The sequence below is a fragment of the Tyto alba genome, unplaced genomic scaffold (genome assembly GCF_018691265.1).
Source record: "Tyto alba isolate M040663 unplaced genomic scaffold, T.alba_DEE_v4.0 Super-Scaffold_21, whole genome shotgun sequence".
Taxonomy (NCBI): domain Eukaryota; kingdom Metazoa; phylum Chordata; class Aves; order Strigiformes; family Tytonidae; genus Tyto; species Tyto alba.
Window position 1 is genome coordinate 17,136,082 of NW_024881295.1, and position 17,397 is coordinate 17,153,478.

The 17,397-nt window shown below is 37.8% G+C and overlaps 1 protein-coding gene across 13 annotated transcripts in view; it reads right to left on the bottom strand.

Annotated features, from left to right (window-relative positions):
• Positions 1-17,397, bottom strand: part of ERC1 (ELKS/RAB6-interacting/CAST family member 1) — a 300,191-nt gene that overhangs the window by 244,289 nt on the left and 38,505 nt on the right. Inside the window, exon 1 of one of the 13 annotated variants that reach the window (XM_032986085.2) lies at positions 306-310. The exons of the other annotated variants lie outside the window; for them this stretch is intronic. The gene's annotated coding sequence lies outside the window, so the exon portion shown is untranslated. Of the gene's footprint in view, positions 1-305; positions 311-17,397 lie in introns of those variants that run through there. 13 annotated transcript variants of the gene reach the window in all.

Below are 17,397 nucleotides of genomic sequence, written 5' to 3' on the forward strand. Positions count from 1 at the left end.
TTTTCCTTGTGCTGATTAGATGGTAACCTTGCAAGGCAAAAGTCATCTCAGGGAGGTGACTACAGAATGCAGAGGCCCTGTATGCCCAACGCTTCATCCCACTGTTTCACAAGAACATGGGACCAACTAGGCTATGTCATGGTAGTACTTTCATTCTTGCTTTACTTGTTCATACTCTCTCCACTATGCCTTTCTAACTGCTCTCTATCCCATACATAGCTGTAAGCATTGCATCTTCTCACATTAGCCATATCATCCAACTCTTCAGGGAAAGTAAACTCTGTTTCCTGGAAAAGCATTTGCACATGGTTTTCTTGTTTTAAGCCACAATAAAGAACAACTGCTTACTTTCACACTCAATTAGCCCAAAATCCAAAAGACCTAAAATGATACATCATCAGCCACTGTAGAGGACTAACCTGTGCACTGCTATATACAGAAAAAAAAAACCTCATTCATTGTCCCTTCCTGAAGTAAGATGTGTGGCCTTTTTTAGAGTTACATATGCACAGCAGTCAGCCACAATGGCAGCAATCATTTTAAGTCTATCTTGCAAGATGGGGGGGCTTGAAGTTCTCGCAAGCAAGTCAAGTTCTTGCCAAATGGAAGATACACATCCCTTCCATCTTTATAACTTTTCTAATTTTCTTTGAAATGCAAGGAGCAAGAAAATAGAAATCCAAAATTTTTAACAACATTTACAATAGCAGCAACTATCAGTGAGACTCAAGTAAGCCTTTTCAAACCTGTGTCGTTTTGACATGATACATGTTATCTTCTCAGCCCTCTGCCCTGAAACACTGGCTACACTAACAAAGAAGCAGTCTTGAAAAAGTGTTTTTTTTTCTGGATACATCAAGTTTCTTATGCTGAATATAGTTTTGGGAAGACAGGCGAATCAAATGCTTTACTGGAATTTCAATATAAATTTAGAATATGGCTGCAGTAATCACTGTCCCTGAGAAAGAACATATAAAAAACCTCTGATCAAAATGTTCTGGCACTTACACTCATGCTGAAATGACAGCAGCACCTTTGACAGCAAAGCAGAACACGGCACATTACACCAAGTTCTAAGGGAGCTAGGAGTTTTCTGTGACCTTCAAGAGGCAGCACAATACCCCCCCCCCCCGAGGGAGTTCAAGAGAAGTGACAAAAAAGCATGAAGAGGAACTTGGATAGCTCTGGAAATGAGGAGGCCTAGCACCACCTACCTGAATGGGAGGCATTCAAATTCCTGCTAGGTGCACCATGATAGTGATAGATGCTAGGTTCACATGCTACTTTGGAATAACAAAGTTAAGGTTTTCATTATGAAAATCTTTATTGGGTCCTAGAATGTGGTGAAAATATCTAAACAGAAAAGTTTTCCCATTCAGAAGAGTAGTTCTTCCCCATAGACATCTTTCTGCTAGGTATGAGAATTTTCGAAACAAGAGGCAATTCCCTCTGGCAACAGTGCTCAGTCACCCAATGCTCAAGCCTTCAGGTGCAGTAATTTGGATTCTTAGTATGCATCAGAAATGCATCTGATCACAATGAGAATCAGACAAGCTAAAATGGGTGTCTGCAATCTGACTCACAGCTAGAATCACTTTTGTTGATGAAAAGCTTTAATACCGTCCTGTCTAATCTTGCACATCTCTCTAGGAATCAAGGGGAGACATGGAAAAACATAAAGGAGATCTGAGTTCATTGTAATAAATATAAAACTACCTAACACAGAATAGTCTTGCATTGCCCATGGATCAAAACGGACAGTTGGTACAGACTGTGTTGGTAAAATCATTTAGGGTAAATCTCTCACTGAACAAATACTGGCTCTTAATAAATCTTTTCAGGAACTATTTACTCATGAATCATTACTACATGGCCATTCAAGCAGCATGGCATGCTGTTAGGCCTCTTGCAGAGCAATGACTGAACTCCCTTGCTTTTTTATATACCAGACTGAGAATACATAACTGTTCAAGATCTGCAAAAATAGAGATAAAATGGATAGAAATGCTGTACAATACAATCTATTGGTTCTGATTCAAGCGCATTTATGCAAATAATCTTGTAACAAGTGCTCTGCATTTAAAAATTACTCAAAGAAGCATCTTAATTGATACATCTGTATGAACAACTGAGGAGACAGAAAGGAGAATGGAATTCCCTGTTGTGAGTTCGAGGCATCAATCCATCAACTCTAGGCAAGACCTTAAATGTGGCACACGTGTCTGAACACAGATATTAATATCGGAGCTACATGTTTTATAGGATTCTGTTAATACAGAACTAAAATAAAAAAAAAATAATTGAAAAGGGCTTGTAGGATTGAAAATTTGGAAAGCTCATTTGTCTAGTGTTATGTGTTTTATTTCACAGAAACAGAACAAAGTGGCTTCTGAAGCCCAAAATCCTCATCTGCTGGCTATGTTCTGGGACCTAGAAAGAATTAGGGAAGGGACGTCCTCTTTCTGATCCATCTCAGTGCAAGGCTGAAAGGCCAGTGGTGATACTTATTTAAATACAAAATTTAAGACACACTTCAGAATAATTTGCTGTGCTTTCCCTAAGAAATAATCCCATATGCTCCCCCTCTCCCCACACCACTTTCTTGTAGCTTTTGCAGACAGTACTCATCAGTCAGGAAACAGACCAAAAGTTAAAGAAAAGTTAAATGCAGCAGAATTTAGCTCATTTTTCACTCAAATGGATACCTAGATGAACTGTACTAGACAGAAGACTTGTATACCTAATCAACACAGAAACCCTGAATTTACTAAGAAATCACCTCAATCCTGAATTTCACAATCCTTCATTACTTTTAGATTTCACCTAACATTAACATATGTTTTACTCATCATTAAAACAGTCTGTTAGCAACAATGCTTTGAGATATTTTTGCTATGGAGATTGTCAGCAGACAATTTACACTCAGGACTGAAATGAAGTGCCCCAAATTTTTGAAGATTCATACATGTTTCTCCCCTCTGATCGGACCTCCAAGACACCTAACCTAACCTACTAGACAAACCTGTTCTAACCTAACAGGACAAACCTCAGATTTCCTCATAGTCCCATTAATGCAGCTGAAATCTATATGTATAATCTCAAATACCTATTTCTGACCAATCAGCACTCATCAGATATGTACCTATGCTTTCGTGGCTGTTGGTATTGGTCTTAGGTGGAAAACCTGGGTTTTGTTTTTTCTTTTAAGAAACTTCTCTTTGCAAACACACTCTTCTTGGAGAACAAGATATTAGAGAACCACCTTTGGTTTGCTTTATGCAGTTTTCTACTGAAAACAGACATCTATTTGTCACCTTGTTCTGCCACAGACTAATTGATTGCTGTTTACATCTGTATCCTCACATAAAAAATTTTAGGATATCTTCCTAAACCGAAAACTGCATACATAATAGCTAGCATCAGTAACAAACTCCAATTGACAGGAAGGTGAAAAGCTAATCTATAGTTTTAGGATTATCTTCTCATTGGTCCCTAGCTATTACATAAAGGTAGGCAGTAAAGCTGGATGAAAAATCCTTCCTCAGAAAGCACGTTTCTCTCATCACTCTCCAGAATAGCAGGTCTAACATTGTAGAGGAAGCAGTGATGAACCTAGAAAATTTTACTTTGGTGTCTAGGATGAAATCCCCAGAATATCATTCTCAGAAAAACTGGAACTACACACTAGTCCAACAAATGGAAAGCAGAAATCCAGCTTGCCCCCAAATCTCTGTCTGTATCTAGTTTTGCACCCAAAAGGTTTCTACAATTTTATCTTTTTCTAACACTTATTTCAATTTATCCAATTTTTACAAAAGGACTTTAAATTTCACAGATTATGAACCTTAGTCGTATAATTCTTTTTAACTCATCTGCATCCCTACATCACGCAATAAAAGCCACTTTTAACGTTCAGCATTCTACTGCAGGCATGGTTTGGGCGTTGATTTTTTTTTGGTATTAGTTAGTAATTTGTTCATTTTTATATTCCAATTTTGCTTCTGAGAAAAACTTCATTAAAAATCCTGATAAACAACATTCAATAATTGTAAAAGGATAGCTGGTAACACGATACACTACTCTAAAAATAAAACCCCATTATTTGTTTAATTTTACAAGGAAGGGTCAGAGAAACTCCTCTTGATTAACCTACCACAAGCAACTCAAGAATAAAAACTCAGTGGAAGTTTAACTGTTCTAATTTAAGTGATAGCAGCTGAAAAAATATACAGTTATTAAAGGGCTTCAAATGGTATATTATGCAGAATAGGTGAAAAAAAGCTTTTTTTTTAAAACACTACTTCAACTAGTGAAGAGTGTTTTATAAACTCAAATTGCAGCTACTGTTGGAAGAATGGAATATGTAAGAGGACTAAATCTATACATATGTAACCTTTCCTTAGTAAAGATTAAAATAAAATAATTTTTAAAAAAGCTCTGAATAACAGCTAAGCAAATGACGCAATCACATTTCTATTAGTCAAAAATCATGTTCATATCACTTTCCCACCATTGCTCTCCTTGAACATGAATTATCAGTCCTTCAGGCAGCAACTGTCATTTTGATGTATGTGCTGGTATAACAACCAGAATAACACAACACCAACCCTTAAACACAAACACAATACAAATAGTGAATCACACTGTTAAAGCAGAAGAGGATTGAAAGCAATAAATAATGAATGAATAAAGGCTTTCATGAAAGCATTACCATCCTCATGGTCTAAAGGCCTGAGCACAAGATTTATATGGAGAGGTGGTAACTCTACCAGCTGATAAACAAAAACCAGCTTTCAGCATACTAGTCATTCTTCAGGCTTTGCTGCTTTTGTATTAAAACTCTGAAACTATATAGAAGCAAATAACAAATACCGTGAATTAATCTTGATTATGTACTTTAAAAACAACATTTTATCTAGTCTATGACTTTTAGAATTCAGTATTGGTTTACTGCATATTATATTTTTTCCCATGTGACGCCCACAGCTATCTCCTCACTTTCCCACAGACAATGCTATCTCACAGGAGCTGGTTACTATAATGAACCGCCTCCATAATATTCCTCCCTCTCCCTCCCCCGTGCCCCACCTTACCTACAGCTATGAGCCAGAATTTTTTCTCTCGGAACTGAGTAGCATTACTCAGTGCAAAATTTCTCAATTTGTTCTCAATTTGAAAGTTGCTGCTTCTCTCCCTTTTCCTCCCATAAAAAAGAGGTTTTGAGTCCAAAAGTTTGTTTGCTCTTCTCTTGGCTACATCATTTAATCCAGCAAGACGTCTTATTTCTCTACAGGCCTTGCTGGGGTAATCAGCCTCTCCTTGGAGATGTCTTTTTTCCCCTCAAAAAAGGGGAAGGTATTGTCATAATATTGTCAGAATATTTTATTGTACCCTGTTCTGGTTTTGGCTGGAGTAGTTATTTTTCTCCACAGTAGCTGGTAAGGGGCTATGTTTTGGATTTGTGCTGGAAACAGTGCTGGATAATTCAGGAATGTTTTAGTTACTGCTGAGCAGTTCTTACACAGAGCCAAGGCCTTTTCTGCTCCTCACCCCACCCCACCAGCGAGCAGGCTGGGGGTGCACGAGAAGATGTGAGGGGACACAGCCGGGACAGCTGAGCCCAACTGACCAAAGGGACATCCCACACCATATGACATCATGCTCAGCATATAAAGCTGGAGGATGAAGGAGGAAGGGGGGGGGACGTTCAGAGTGATGGCATTTGTCTTCCCAAGTAACGGTTACATGGGACGGAGTCGGCTGTCCTGGGGATGGCTGAGCACCTGCCTGTCCAGGGAAAGGGGTGAATTAGTTCCTTGGTTTGCTTTGCTTGTGTGCACAGCTTTTGCTTTACTGATTAAACTGCCTTTATGTCAACCCACAAGTTTTCTCTTTTACTCTCCCAATTCTCTCTCCCATGCCACCAGGGGGGGACTGAGTGAGCAGCTGTGTGGGGCTTAGTTGCCAGCTGTGGTTAAATCATGACATACCCTGAAAAAGTTGTACTATGGTAACACAGACATGAGTAGTACAACTTTATGACAACCTCTAGCATCCATTTTAATGTAAATATAATAATTCAAGGCTGTTGCTAATACAAGGTTTCTTTCCGAGTTCTCTTCTGAAAAATAAAAAACTTTTTTGAAACAAGTCTGTGTAATGCTGATATAACAATGAAGTAACACTTAGGCATAATGGCACCTAGACACTAAATATACCTTAATTTTCCCAGAGGACAGTGTGACAGCCTTACTGGAACACTCGATAATTTATTCTGAGGAAGAGTTTAACCCTCAAAATCTATTTGCATCATTCTCCTTGCAGCAGAAGTATCCATGACTCACTGTTGACACCAGGCAGTGGCATGATACAATAACCTTCCTGTGCTTCTCAAATGCTAGGACTGGCAGTGACTCACCAGCAACTCCACTCAGGCCAAGATTTCCTGTGATGCAAGCTTCTGTGCACACCACTTCTTCAGCAGCCTTGCTTACACTCTCAGCTTCACATATCCAACATCTACATCCAGGTAATAAAAATGACACCCCATAGCTTGCCTCTATTACATAAAAGCAACTGCATTTATCCAACCCAAACAAAAGCTTTGGCTACATTGTAATGCTAGTAGAATAAATAGAAAATGTAATTCAAATCTTAAAAAAGGCTAAGACATTTATGGATCCTCTTATTTCTCTCCTCTCCACAGCAAAACCTGTATTAGGGTCCATATATCAAAAGATAAACACATGTCTTAATATAATATGCAGTAAATTTCAAGGAGTTTCAACTTTTTATTGGTTTGTTGACTCTAAAGACATTCTGAGTGATAGGAATATATCATGAACAATAAGTCACTAAAAATAAACAACTATGCTGTTACAGTGTCTTAAATGGAAAAGCAAGTATTCTCGGTAAGTGATTTTAGGAAAAAAAAAAATATATCCAAATAGACAGAAAAATTCCCTTTATCTCTTAAAAAAAAGTAACACAAGAACCTTGACTCCCTCACAACCAACAGGTGGTTGATTTATTTATGTAAAATAAATAAAATAAATAGGCAGCAGCTGAGTAATTAATTCAAAGCTGAATCAATGACTCCACCGATCCACTGAATCCATTTAGTCACTGCCGTAGCAGAGTTCAGAAGGCGACATTAAAATTTAGGAAGAAACCATTTATTTTCCCAAGATACAAATAATAAAACTAGAAAACAGTTTCTATTTTCTACAGAATATAACTGTATATAACTTCACAATAAAGCCATTTGCTATAAATTAGTGCAGAAAAAAAATACATTGGCAAAGAATGATTTAAAAAAAAAAAGTTTTTAAAAATTAAAAAATTTAAAAGGTGTGTTTGACAAAAATATGAAACTTTGGAAGCAGTTGCCTTACATGAGTAAAGGTACTTCAATATCCTCAGTTCCTGCTTAACTACCAAATCTTAAGGAAAAATGTCCTACATACGTGTTTCAGCTTCATCAGATATTTTAGAAGCATTTGTAATATAAGCACATTGCCAATGTAGAAGTAGTACTTCTCAGTGGCAAGACTGGCTATAACTCAAAGGAACAAAAAAGTAGAGAAAAAGCCAAAAGTTTAGAAGCCTGTTTTTTTGATTTCGGTATCAAAATCAACTCTAGAAACCATACATAAAGCTCCTTAAAGAACAGAAGGATTCTCTTATGGGAAGTACTGAAACAAGTTCCTATAAAGGTCCAGAAAGGATGAAAATCCAACTTACCTCTTCTTTCAAGGATCTTGACTGTACTGGAAAAATCGACAAGAAACATTAGCCTTGCACTGGACTTCCCAATTCTGGCTGGTGTAGAAGCTTCCCTGAAGAAATCTCCTCAGTCTTAGTCCCTACCATTCTCGCATGGGAGATTTCAGTAGCCCTTCTTTTACTTACAATGAGTGTGGCCAGTAAGCACAGAGATAGCCAAATCATATGTTTCCATCTATTTACAGGAGAATGATCCAAGAGAAGAAACATCGTAATTTTCAAAGCTGAACCCCCAGCTGAGTGTCTGATTATAAAGACACAATGTGTTCAAAGTTCCTCTACCTGATTCTGTTTTGTCAGGAAAGAGGTAAAGGCTAAAACACCCTGCCCACTCCTTGCCAGGAAAACTGTATCAATACTAAAATGTTTATTTAATAGCTACGCCTTTTAATAGTGGGAAGTTTCTTATGCTCCTTGCCAACACAGCTCTGCATGTGAAGTTTAAGAGATGACTCATCACTATTAGCAATTTTTTGCACTGAAGCACTGTCTAAAGCACTCAAGGCAGAGACTGTTAACCCTAACAAAATCTCGTAAGTACATGCCCAAACCCTCCATTTCCACCTCTTTCATGAAGGACCTCCACACTTCTCCCAGCCATGACTTTCTCCTCAACCATACGAACATCCTGCTTTAAAGAGATACTGTAAAAATAAGGGTTCCACAGAAGTGGGTTAGACATACAGGAGTTGAACATAAATACAGACTGAACAATTCAAATAATCTCCATTCAAAACATTCCCATTTTCTTTAAATGGTTGTCCATATGCATCATCACACTACAGGTGATTGCACTGCAGTACCTGCATATTGAATGGATTATCAGAGACCCAAAGACTGTGGATAGTTAAAGCTTTTCTGTTGGCTGGACACTTCAATTAGTGTCATGCTTAACATATATATGAACTGAAATGAAATCCATTTGTAGCTCTGTGGGTCTCCAAAAGGATAATTTCTATAAAATGCTACAGAGAGAGTTTGTCCCCAAACTAGAAATTTACCCCTTTGTTATGTTACAACACATTCTAATAACCCAGAACAACAGACTGTGGAGAAACTGTCAAAACCAGAATCTTCCAATCAGGAAAACCACCACCAAAAAAGCTGCATGTTTTCAAAAAGGCCAAGTTATGTGTAAATAAGATGATGAAACTCATTAGAAAGTAGACTGTGTAATGCTATCTTTGGTAAGGATGAATGGGATATTTTGAAAACAGGCAAAGGACAATCCTCCACAAAAAAAATGCAGCCCAAACCACATGGGATACAGGCTACAGGTATGTACAAACTTCAGTTGTATACTGAAGGAATGAGGCAGCAGGGAAAGGAGAATCAGTTCTCAAGTGCCTGAATTTCTACAGTCCTGGCTGCTGAGATAACAGCTATAAAGATAGCCACTCCTGTGGACAGATAAAGGGAGGAAGACCATAACCTTGAACATTTAGTCCATTGTTAATACTTGTTTTGTGATCAACTGTAGGTTTGTGTCATTGACTGTGGTATCCATAAATTAATAGCACAAGATGACGACATCTTTAGAATAAAAGTATCAAAGGTTATTTATTTACTCCAAGACTACTGGTATTTCATAGCTGAATTCCATCTGGATGGCAATCAAGAGTCAGTAATCAGCTACATTCATTTAGCACGATTTAGATATTTGCATCAAATACATTTGCTAATGAATAGATTGAATAAAAAAAAATAAAAAAGTTCAGGGCATGGAGACATTTACCAGGTGCTAAATCTCCAAAATGCATGTATGGAGGAGTACCTCTTCCTGAGTCAATCAGTTGATCAACCAATCCAGAAAAAGAGACAACATCTGGTCTAAAAAGCAACACTCACATCCTCAGGAAGATGAATGGTGCTTATTTTAGTTAGAGCAGTTAAATTCTTTAGAAGTTATAAATAAATTTCTGAATTAAAGAATCAAAGGGAAAATTTCAATCTGTCTGGACAGCACAGAAGACTTCAACAAGGCAAATAATTATAAAAACAAATGCTACACCAAGATGAATTTCTCCTTAGTACATGCAAACTGAGGCATCAGGTATGCAGAGACAAACTATCCAATGAAGCATATCTCGTCAAGAGGTAGGTCTTCAGTGTACCAGCTGGATGTCTTGGAGAAGGAGATGTGGGGTAGAAGAGCTTTGAGATTCAGTTTTGGCATAAACAGATTAAGGTTTCTCTTCTAATTCTGTGCGTTGCTCTTTCATGAGCCATTCACAATGGTGTTATTTCATATTTATTCACAACATTTATGTACTTTTAACAAAGCATTTTTGAAGTGTGTCTTAGAGGTAGTTTAGTTACAGACCATTCCTCACTTTAAGGCTGTAAGAGATTAGTGAACAGAACACTATTTTATGTACAAATTGAAGTTGTGTTCAGCCCTTAGCACACTGCTCTGACCATCCAAATGACAACTGCTCACACAGAACATGCATGGATAAGGTAGAGGACCGGAAGAAAAATCTTCCTACAAGCAGTGATAACAATGAAGGCTTTCCAGCATGCAACACGAAACTGAAGAACCTACCAAAACAGGCTCTGAAATTTCCTAAAAGCTGGTTAGAACGACTATGAAAGAACAATTTTATACAAGGATGAAAGAAAACTGAAGCCCTAAAATGTCTGTTAAAAGAATCTGGATGAAGCTAACAGGCTAATGTTATTGAGATCAACTTTATAATCATACAGAGGACTTTCTGAATAACACCAGGTTTGCTCAGAAACCCAGAGAAATCCTTACGACTTAATGTTACCACTAAAATATGTATGTTTTCCTACCGTTCATAAAGAAGAAAAAAGAAGCCTCTGGATTTCTGAGACAATCCTTCTATAAGCTTGAGTAAGCACACTATGAGATGCAGATGTTCCACCTTTGGCTAGATTTCCTGCACTCCAAGTTCCTGAAAAGGAAAGCTGTTCATAGAAGCAACAGTCAAGACATCGCATAAAGAGATGAAGGTTCCAAATCCATGAGTACCTCAGTCGTATCAATACAGCTGAAAGCAAATCAAACACAACCTGCACTACCTTTTACAACACCCTAGGAACCTGCAGAAGATAGACACATCAGCTGATCAGCCCCACAGAACAGAGATACTCCAGACAAACCTGGAAATAGACTTGCTGTGGAACAGAAGACTCAACATTATTGTCCTTCTCAAAGAAGCTGATTTCAGGTCCTTCCTAAATGCCAAATGAGGGGAAATAAAAAAATACCACAAAACCACACAACCCCCAAAAAGCAGCCAGTAACAGCATCCTGAATGCCTCAGTTGTGATGTATCATTTAAAATGTCTTGTCATACAACTAGGATAGCCAGTGTTCCCTGCAAGCAGATTACCAACCACTAGCTCCAATTATAGATGTGTCAGGAACTACTGAATCTCCAAGTGTTATAAGAGTAGGAATTTGCTTTCTCTTTATTTACTGAAACTGCTTTAGTCATGTTAGTCATCAACTGCAATTAATGCCTTATGTCAGAGAGAAGCCCATGGCATGTTTTCCCAACTCCTTGTGCCTTGAGAATATTTATGCAAGACAAAAATCTTTATCAGACCAAAAGTCCCAAGTAACATGACCTGACCTGGCAGGAGGTCATATTGCCTGTTTCTCTGATACCAGTAAAAAGTAGTATCCTTTTAAAGGATGTACAATGTGATTCTGATTGTATGGTACTTCTGTAGACTGATAGTAGGGGTCCATTAAAAGGTAGGATGAGAAAGAAGCAGGATGTTATATTCATGACTCAGTATCCAGCAGACAGGAATCAAGATAAAGGCATTTCAGACAGAAACATGACTAACCAGAAGTGACTACTGAAGGGGGACAGAGATTGAGGCAAAATGAGTCATATGCTTCTCAATGAACACTCAAAACATGCCAATGAGAGAACGCAAACTGAGCAAGTGGCTGAGGTGTAACTGGTAGCCTGCACATAAAGAATATCAAAAGATAATATTTAGGTAAACTGCAATGCCTGCCCAACATTTAAGAAGCTGAGGTAGCACACAAGGATGCCTTCTCTATGCAGTAGGCTGTATAGCAAAATCTGCCCCATCTAAAACTTCTTCATGAGAGCAAGCCTTAAGCTTGGGTTTACTTACAAGGAGCTTTCTCAGCAGGAGAATCATCAAGGAGTGCTTTGAGTTGATCCAACTGAAAGTAAGTACAAACAGGTCTGTTTTACCTACACAGTATAATCGTAGAAGAGAGGGTTCCACCTCCACCCCTGACACATCATATCTCTTATAATCCATACTAATAAGACTTGTAAACCTTGTGAATTGCCTCTAACTTCGCCGCTGTAACAAAATAATTCAAGGACAGATGTGAAAAAAGAAATTTTGCTTCCATGCCAAGATTTAAACACACTGATCCACTCAAGACCGTATGGAAGCAAGAATATTCCACAAGGAAAAAGCCAGTTTCAGCATTGCTCGGTAAAGCACGCAATTTAAAGAAAATGTGCAGAATAGGTCTGAGCACTATAAAAGGAGCAAAGGCAGGTTTCTGCACAGACTTTGATGTAACTAGAGTCCACTGACCATTTGCTCAACAGATCCATCGAGTACTCTAAACAGACTTGATAGATGATACAGGCATCCTCCAAGTCCAGGACACTGTACAAAAATCAATTAATAACGTCATCAGCTCAGGCAGGAGAAGCTGACACAAAGTAATACTCTCTGTTCCACCTCTTGGGCTTGCACGCATACAGGAAGAGATATGAAGGTTTTCAAAGACTGATGACTGAAGCAGCTAGCTCACTACCCAAAACATCAAGAACAGAAAGGGAGTAGGTTCAGACATTTGAAGAGACCTACAACCAACCAGTTGTTTTATACATGAACAACACCTGTATTACTTCACTCAAGATGACTGGAAGAAAAGATGTAAAAGCCTTTTGTGAAAGGATAACCTCAGTGCTCCAGAGCAGAGGACAGTCTAGAAATATAAGCCAGCTCACATGCAATGGGAAGCCACTATTTGGCAAAAGTAGCAGCTTTGTACTCTCTACCATCCTTCCCTTGTAGCAGCCATAAATAGAGCTGAAGTCTTTCAAGATGGATGGAATGTTCTCTTGATGCCCTGGAAGTGAGCAAGTCTTGGGAACAAGACTGTATGGAGAGACTGTCAAAGGACTATCTTCATGTTAAACTCGTCTATGTGTCTATAAGAGTTGAATCAGAGTTGAATGTTTATGAAGAACTCAAACATTCAAGATCACTCTGATTCAAGGCCAAAGTTGATGGATATATCCAGCAAATAATTAAGTAGCCTCTCCTCCTTTCCTTGAAAGGCATTAGACTTGAAGCCTTTGTAAACCAAACATTTCCTCAGGGATCTGGTCCTCCAAGAAAACATAAGCATTTGGCAGTTCTACTGGGCAAGGGCATAATGGATGCCATTTAAAATATGTCAGCTTCAGGAAATGAGACAGACACATGAAAGGAAAGCAAAGAGAAAGAATTGCTTAAAACCAGCTAAAAGGCATGAAAATAAAGTCTATGCAATGCAAGCTGTTGCTCAGCCCTGTGACACTAAAGATATCATGTCAGCTGTGTGCTTGAGATGCACTACTTATTTTTACACTTTACTGATCCATACAAAATTTGGTTGGAACCTAGTCAGCTTAAAGCAGGGCGAGTAGCAACACTAGATCAAGTCAGCTAAACATTTTTCCTTATGCCATAACCTGTGAATTAATGACTTCATATATATTTCAAGCCTTGACATACACCAACAGAATTTTCCTTTTATTTTGTTTATATAGAAAATAACTTGTATGGCATTTGTGCAAATATAGACAAAAATTTCAGTCTTGTTCATATACACGTGCAGCAATTCAAGCTACAGTCCCAAATCCTGTGTGTACTGCATATATGTAATAATATTAACCAGAGTGTATCTCTGTTCAGTAGGAGCTGTTCAAGGTAATTGTAATAATTTAAAGCTTTATCCTACAGATCTGCATTATAAAAGCCTATAACATAGCAGAACTGCCTCCATCTTAAAAAAGCAAGAATTCTCACAGATCATAAAGGGTATGAAAGTAGTAAAACATTAGAATACCAAGTATTCAGATTCAGTTACTTTTCCAACTCAGTGTTTTTCACAATTTATCTTGATTAAAATTAAACCAGTGCAAAAAAAAAAGGAGCAAAGATACTACATCTAACAATGTTCATAAAACCCTAGCAAAAGCAGTATCCAAGTCCAAAAAAGCTAGGGGGAAAAAAAAAAAAAAAGTTAATAAAGATTTATGATTTCTAGACCACAACAATGCTGTATTTTTCACCACAGATCAATAGTACCACATCATTCAGTGCACCATCTTCTACTTCTACGAAGGCCTCTGCACTCCCTCAGGCAACCTCATTTCCTTTTCTCTTTATCTCTTTGGAACACTGGCCAACTTCTATGCCATGGAAAACAGAAACCAGCTTAGTAAAAGACAGGTTTAACCAACCTAACAGGCAAGAGCTGAACCTGGGGGGGAGTAGGGGGAACCACAAAAAAACACCAAAACACAAACCATCATTAGTCCATTTGTTTACTAGAATAATGACCAGCAATCATGGGATTCCTAGGAATGTATATGCCCATAAAAAAAGCAGTGCAAAAGGAAAGTTATACAAGCTTTAATACTGAGAGTCAAATATTTTTAAAAGGAATCAGAAAAGATCTTTGCTTTCCTTCAACTAACATTTTAGGCTGCTTCTTACAGATTAATAATGTGCCTAAGATCTTGCTGCTCCCTCTCTCAACCCAAACTGCTTTTCAAGAAATGTTTTCATACAGTAAGTGAACCAACTGAGTGGTATTGTGGCACAGTGGACTATCTTCAATGAAATCTAGTAGGGCAAGCTATACATAGCTATCTACAGCATCTATTCAAGACAGCACACTTTCATACCACTAACTTAGTTAAAAATATGGCAACCCTTACTAAGTGTGCAAATGGGATGAAACTGGTCTCAAGGCAGCTGCTTACTAACCAAGGGTGAATATTCTCTTTGCATAAATGCCATCAGGAAGAAGTTAATTAGTAAGCAATAAGCAATTGAAAACACGTACAAAATATTGTTCCATCCTTCGAAGGATCTGACTCCCACCATCACTGTGACCCTGAGGAAAAACACTGCTTTTTAAAAGTTCAGAAAATTTCTTCTAAGATACTTTGTACCCAAGGAAGCTGATCTATCCAGTGAATGCACATTCATAGCAGTAATGGTCATGAGTAATGCCATGTAGACGAGGCATTTGTTAATGCTTCCTTAACCTTTTTACACTATCTACTGATTTTCCTATATACCCCTTCTAAGAGTTCTTTAACTCTTTACTCGTTTCTCACACATATATAAGAACAACATTCAAACATATACATGAATAGAATTTTTCTTTTAAAAATGTAGATTAACAATATTGTTCAAGGAATTTTAATTCTAAGAAAAATATGTTCCAATGCATATTGAATTTCCAGTGCTTATATTAGGCAGGTATACCCTAGGCATTTTTTTCTGACTCATTACAGAAATTGAAAGCCTTAATTTCTCCTAACCTCATCCATAAAGCATGAAGCTTTAATTTTTCCACAACTTATGCAAAGAAAGTAGCAGTTATAGAAAAATTCCAATTTTTCCATCAACAGGAATGACAAGAGGACTTTGCTGGGACTCATTTGCTTATAAGCACTAATTTAGAATTACTACCTGTGGTATTTTTGAGTCAAGATGATTCTGTGAGATTAAATACTTGGTTGATGGGATTTTTTTAGTATTATTTTTTTATGTTTTAAAAAAAACCCATAGCTTCAATTCTAACCCCAGCAAGCTAATGCCTGAATTTTAGCAGCTGCATACTCCCCACCTACAAACACAAAAAAAAGACATTATCCGTTTCTTTGCTTATAGATCTTCTGAAACGTACAGTTACTGAGGCTGCATGGAATTGCAGGTGCCAGTTGAAAAGCCTACCACTCAGACTACCACTAAGTGGTATACTAGGAAAATGTCTGTACGTTAAAAAGCAGAACAAAATGTAACTTGTTCATGAATTAAAAATGCCATTCACAGCCAAGTCACACAAACTCAGAGGAGACCACATGCCCTACAGACCTCATGCAAAAGTCACACAACTCAAAACAAATCTCTAGTTCTCTTCTGTTGTCTATCCAGGCTAGAGACACACCAGTCAAGATAGCTTTTGATCACTTGCCCATCAGCAGCTAATCTTTAACACGTGGTCAGTTTATTTCTGACTCGAGAAAGAAGGTGCACAGCTGAAGAGTTTGTATAATTTGTTTAACATTTAGTTCTGTAATAGGAACTAAAGTGTCACATTTCTAATGAGATTATGTATTTATTTAAAATTCACATGGAAATTCTGAAATCTGTGTATTTCATAAAGTTTTATCATGTGAAAGCTAGGCCTCAGTATATACAGTTATATTTACCTACATGTCTACTAATGATTAATTTTTTTCTGGTTTTTGTTACTTATTGCTGTTCATAAACATGTCTCTCTTCTTTCTCTCATTTTCTACCAAGCTGGTAGAGCAAAGGTGACGTGAAAGAAACATTAACTTTTAGGTCACTCAGTCATATTTAGCAGTTAAATATAATAGTATCAAGAGAAGAAGTGAAAGCAACCACTTTGATTAAGTTGTTATGAAAACTTATATTCTACCACTCTATCACCATGAGTTCCTCCCACAGACAGATTCATAAAGGTAAAGAGGTGTCTGCTAAAAATTCAAATAGAGCTTCAGTGTGCAGCATTATTTGACAGCAATGAAACATAATTACAGAAGCAATTGCTCAAAGCAGCACTCCTTTTCAATTAAATACCAGCATCAGGCTAAGCGACCAATCCATTTTCTAGACTGCAATGAACAAATACCCCTAGAAAAGCCTCTGCTCTAATTATGTAGTCATTGAAATTTTACTGTTGCTTTCTGAATTAGCTAGTAAACACCTAATGGCATTCAAAGCTCACACATTTACTTTTTGTGCAACTTTGAATATAAATTGCCACGGTATTTTATCTCTTTAAGTTTGAAGTCCTGATCAATAAATTGAGAAACACAAGTCAGGAATTTTTCATTGCTGATATACCTAACATGGAAAATCTTTAATTTTCAGAAGTCTCTAATGGCAAAACTCATATCCAAAGCTAAATAAACACAGAATTAATAAGACAGCAGGAGCTGAAGTGAAATGTATATCCACAAATTTGCCTCAGATTGAACTCCTTAGAGATATCTGAATAATATTTCAAATATAGCCTTGACAGGCTTCAGAGGTAGGCCCGTGCAAAAGTCCAACAAGGCCAGGTGCAAGGTCCTGCACACGGGCTGAGGCAATCCCAAGCACAAATCCAAGCTGGGTAATGAGCAGGTTGAGAGTAGCCCCCCAGAGGAGGACTTGCGGGTATTAATGGACGGAAAACTGACTATAAACCAGCAGTGTGTGCTCGCAGCCCAGAAGGTCAACCGTAACCTGGGCTGCATCAAGGGAAGTGTGGCCAGCAGGTCGAGGGAAGTGACTCTCCCCCTCTGCTCTGCACTCGTGAGACCCCCCCTGCAGTGCTGG